We start from the raw sequence: 5534 nt of genomic DNA on the forward strand, positions 1-5534 counted from the left end.
GGAGGAGTGCCAGCTAGAGCTTTTTCTTCTCCTCTTCGTTTTGATTGTTTGCATCTTCTTTTCTGTAGAGAATTTAGGCTGGAGGAAATAAGGGGAGTTTTCTCTGTTAATCTTTAAAGTTAGAACTCGTTTCTCTTGCATTCCTTGTTGGTTGTAGGGTCTTGTGTACCCCTTCTGAGTGCTGGAGGAAAGCACTGCATGCAAGTTCTATACAAGGCATCTCTGTGGAGAAAAGCTGAGGGGTTTAATTAAATTAGAGCTTGAATGTATTGAAGGTAGAGGAAAAGCAAGCTGGAAGTCCAGTATGCTGAGATCTGCCAATGTCTGTATAGCTGACCAGAACTCACATTCCTCCAAATCTTCTTTGCAATATTTATTACTAGTAGGAACCCCAGGGTGAGTAATCTGCCTGGTGCTATTTGGATAGTAGTTTGACTAGCTATTGCTTTCTAGGGTCAAATCATGCTTTTGGCAATGAGGTGTTCCCCTGATCTGTGTCAATCTATGTGCTATGAACTACCCCCTACATGTACAGCTGAAGGCAAACACCAGAGGCAGGTAGTTTGCTTGTAATAGATGGAATAATCATACCTGACTGAATACTCATGCTGACTCTTTTTAATCTGCTTTTTCCTTTATTCCTTCCCTTAGCACTAGAATACATTCTTGCCTTCTGGGTAAACCTGAATAAAATGTAACGTTCATTTGCAGTCTTCCTGCCTTCATGCTCAGGTACCCAAGATATTTCACTGTTAATTTCACAGTTCTCAGGGCAATGCAGCACCTGGAAAGTCTCAGAACTACTGAACAGTGTCTAGAGTTAGGAATGAGAGCGATGGTCTACTGGGCTTAGAAATGTGCTCAGCATTCTGTGGGGCTCTGTTACTTTGTCATGCAAAGTATCTTGTAGATTTGTTCCAGCTCTCATTGCTTCTGCTATAATGCAGACCCAGGCTCAGGTAAAAGGAGTTTACAGAAGTGGGTATGTGAATACAAAAGCATGGCACAGATCCCTAGGTGGTTCTGGGCAGGTGGTGTAAATCTGAGCATTTAGAATACAAAAGGATGCAACTGGTAACTGAGGAAGAAATGTGAAAAGCTCAGAATGTATTTGTTATTATGGTCAGCTGGAAGCTGCTGTAGCAAGGAGCTTAGTCTGCAGAGGGAATCAGACAACTCCTAATTGAGTTGCACAAGCTGCATGCCTGAAAGCAGGGGAGGGATAAGAGGGGCACTGAGGAGGAGTATGAAGCAGCTAAAGGCTGCTGTAATAGTCACTGCTATGTGCATTTTAGAATGGAAATGTTTCAGCAAGACTTTTAGAGAGGCTGGTGTGGTATCTTCAGCGTCAGTGGCCGTGGGTGAACCACCTGTATAGCTGGTGTGTGTCCTGGAGGAATCCTCTGCTGGGCAGCAGTGCAGTGCTGCTGGCTCTGAGAGGGAGGGACCCATCTGTCCGAGCACGGACTTAGCTGCTCCTTTACCTTGCTCAGCAGCACAGGTACCACTAGGGGGCTGGCAGACAGAAGGTGTGAGGACCTCAGGGAGAGCATCCAGGGCAGACCTATCAGAAAAGGGTTTTTTTTTGGAGTGGGAAGACTGAATCGTGCTGAATTGTCTTTGTGTGATGTGAATCATCACTGTTAATTATAAATGAAGTGATGTTTTGGCTTAGAAAGCAACATTCAGAGGCAGGGTGCTCGTGGCCTGCTATGGGGTTTCATAAGCTGGGGACATCTCTATGAGCCACCGGTGGCAGGTTAAGTGAACTCTGATTTGGTAGTTTGTATGTTGAAGAGACAGAAGTTCCAGAGACAAAAAGAGCTCAGCCATTGGAGTATTCTCCTCTTTTCAACTTGGTGCTAAAATTTGTATAACTTTAGAAGTGGAACTTTAAGCTGCCTTATGATAATACAAAGTGTTTGTCTCAGAAGGCAGTAAAAAAAGCAGAGAAGATGCTTTAATAAGAAGGGGACCAGCTTATTGACGTGACTGTGGGGGTCCTGTTTGGCCCCTGGTCTTTGGCTCAGATCTGGCTGGAATGCAGCCCCTGAAGAGAGAGCACATCATCTGTCCATGTGTGCTTCACTGCCTTGGTGGACTGAAAGAGTGAGAGAAAACCCTGAACACAAATGTCTTAATACTGTCTCAATACCAAAGTGATGTTCCTGCAGATTTAGTTACACTCATCTGGACATTTGGTGCATATGTTGCTAAGATGCTTCTTCAATAATTTTCTTCAGTCAGTAAAGTACAGAGTGACTACACTGAGAGTTCTCATTGCTCTAGAGCTGCTTCCCTGCTAGCTGGTGAGGCCCAGTCAGGCAAAGACAGTTCCTTCAGACAGTTCCCATAAATGAGTTTTGGCAGGGTTGAGCTCTGTGCAGAATCTCCAGCTTAGAAGCCACTTGACTTACCCACCACGTCTTGTAAGAGGAGCACTTCCAAAACTAATAGGAGCTTGGTTATTCAGCAGAAAAGCAGTCAGGAGAAACGAGTGCTATTGCTGTCTTAGGCTCAAGGTGCTCCAAGACTTTTTGGCTGGTTACTCTTGCTCTCTGAATAAAATAAAAGAAGCACATAAATATTGGCAGTCCTTAGTGCTGCTTTTTAGCAGAGTTGAGCAAGCAGCTATGACTGTGCCAGCTTTTCTCTCAAATGAGCTTGCCCTTTAGGAGCAGGTTCAGGATCTCCTGGTAGTTCCAGTTGGAGAGTATTCTCTCCCATGCACAGGAAAAACAGCAATTGTCTAATAGTGGCTTACAGGTTGGGATACTCCTTGCTATTAGAGACCCTTTGGTGGGCCCACTTCTCTCTGTTGGATGCAGAATGAATCAAGAATTGCATCCCTTTTCTTCCAGTTCCCCACCCAGAATCAGCCACACTGGAAGCCTCTGAAGGTCTTATGAAGGTCCCTCCCTTTGGGGACTGTGACTGTTTGGGAGCGTTTGGTGTGGGTGTTTCAGAGAGTGCATGCTCAGTGTTTTGGGGAAGATACAGCAGTGTATATATGAAACTGTAGCATGCAGCAGGAGTACAGCTAGGAATGGAAATACAAAAGCCTGTGTTTGTCTAGGTTTGCAGCTCTTATCAAGAGGTTGCAGGGATCACAATCCAGCAAAACTTGTGAAGCCTGAAGCGTTGGTGACGCTTGGTTGATCTTTCTCCTCACTCTTCTGATTGATGTTTTTACATTTCAGAACCACTTGGTGAAGGAAGGGAATGACAGGGAAGATACTGCAGCAATGTAGACGTGCTTCCAGCCTTATTCTCAGCTGGGGTGAGTTGGATTAAGTCTGTGGATTTTCAGAGCAATACTGATTTACACCACATCTAAGCTTTGCTTTATTTTTTTTTTTTCATTGGTATCCCAAGGTCAGATGCAGAAGTGTAAAAAAACCACAGTTTCTGTGTTCAGTGAAACAAAGTATAGTCAAGTATAAAATTTAACTACCTTATCTCAATATTTAGTTGCTCTTCTTAGTTTGAATTATCCAGTATACTGAAAACTCTCTCTAGACTTTGACAAAGCCAGAGGCACTTACCAGCTCCCAGGAACTGTCTGACAGGCTGCAAAAACAAGCCTTTAATTTGCTGCTGTTTCAACAAACAGTGATTAAAGACCAGCAAACCTATGCTGCTGACACACTTTGCTCTTTTGGGAGATAACTTGAAACTGAGTTACCTTTTGTGCTGTGTAGTGTTCCTCCATTATTCTTGCTCCTGAAATGCATTTCTGTAACTTTTGGTTTGGGGGATTTTATGTCATTTATGTAATAATGCTGAGGAATGGACCCTTGTTACAGTTTTACTCAGAAATGCAAAATTCTGTAGACAAAATACAGTTTGAAAGTCTGTTAGAGCATTTCACAGTCTCTCTATCACTTATAGCATAAATCTGTTTGACCTTCAATTTTCCTTAGGTATCTTTATGTCAGTAAGGAATTAATTAATTTGTTTAAGCATGCCTACTTCCACCTTAATGAGCTGATAGCGTTATCTTTAGCAGCTCTGGAAGTGACTGTACCCACTCCAGCAAACACCATTCAAGGTATGAACCTAGATATCAGACTTTGAATCACACAGACAGGGCTGGTTTCACCCTATATGGCTTCACCCTCTCTTTCCTAAAAATATCCTGTAAAATAACATAGTTATTGTGCTGGATGAGTCCATTAATGTGTCTTTGCTGAACTGTGTAATAATTTTCTTTAATCATGGGTAGCTTATAACTCTTCCATCTCTCTGAAGCTTTGAAATTTCCTGGAGTTTGTTGTCTTTGAGCTGAGATTATTCTTGTGAAATTCTCATATAAAAGTCTCTCAGAGTTAGAACAGCTCTAACTAATTTGGTGTGGAACTAGACAGTTTGGAAAGCTTCAGGAGAGCTGGGTGAAACATCAGATTAATGAAAACTTACATAATTTGGAGAAGTAGCTCCTCAAGGCATAAGGTTTTTTGGTTGCTACCTGCTTTGTTGATCTGGTGAAGATATTTCAAGATCAGTGATTTGCAAATTAAATTTTAATTGGAAAATTTTAGCAGGTATTTTCTTAAAAGATAGTTTAAGACATGTAAAGTACAGTGCAAGACCTGCTGATTGCAGGACACAAAAACACTTCCTTTGTTTTATTAGTGTTTTCTGTTCATGAGTGCAATCCAGTTATCTCTGGTATTTGTCACACAGTGCCTTTAAGGTTATGAATTTTAATAAGAAAACTCTTTAACAAGATAGGATTTTTTATAGCAAAGGAACAATCCCTGGTGAGAGGTTCCAAAGTGGGCAGGTGAAAACAAAGAAGCTTTGGAACTAGGAAGGTCCCTGGGCTGTGCCCTGTCTGTATGGGAAGTGATGTGGACCTGCACACAGAGTAAGGGGAAATGGTGGAACATCAGCAAATGATCATGATCTTTGTCTGAAATAAAGTGACACATGGCTGGATTCTCCCAGGGACAGTGTGAGAGCTTCATTGTCCTGCAAGGTCAATGCAAATTGTGCCTCATCTGCTTTAACTTCAAGCAGGAGCAAAATTCTGTATTGCTCCATTTGTTCTCACTGAGAATGGTCACAGTGTCTTGAAGCTGAAGAAAAGAAATTATTTTGAAGAAGCCAAGAGAAACCTATTGACTCATTGTTACTGTCTGGCTGACTAATATTTGACTGAATGCTAGAACTGGCAAGCAGGAAAATTGGGAAGATATTATGACTTCATTGTATGTGTGTATGGAGTTCTATGCTAATACATTAACTCCTAAAGGACTTTTTTAACTGAAATTTTCAGGTATGAAGCAGTAGACCTTTTCATTTGTGATTTAAAATTTTAAGTGTTGTTTCAGGACAATTAAGTTTTATTACTTAGCTATGGGACTTATTACTGGTGAAATAACAGCCTGTAACTTTCAAAAGAGAAATACCCAAAAGGTCTTCTCCAGCCCTTCTCTTTTAGACATACAGTTGATTTTACAGCTGGTGTAATTATGGCAGGAATCAAGTATGGAAATCAGGAAATCTGAGCTGGATTTTTATCCCTCCTG

Source organism: Merops nubicus, unplaced genomic scaffold (assembly GCF_000691845.1).
Source record: "Merops nubicus isolate BGI_N331 unplaced genomic scaffold, ASM69184v1 scaffold6660, whole genome shotgun sequence".
Classification (NCBI taxonomy): Eukaryota; Metazoa; Chordata; class Aves; order Coraciiformes; family Meropidae; genus Merops; species Merops nubicus.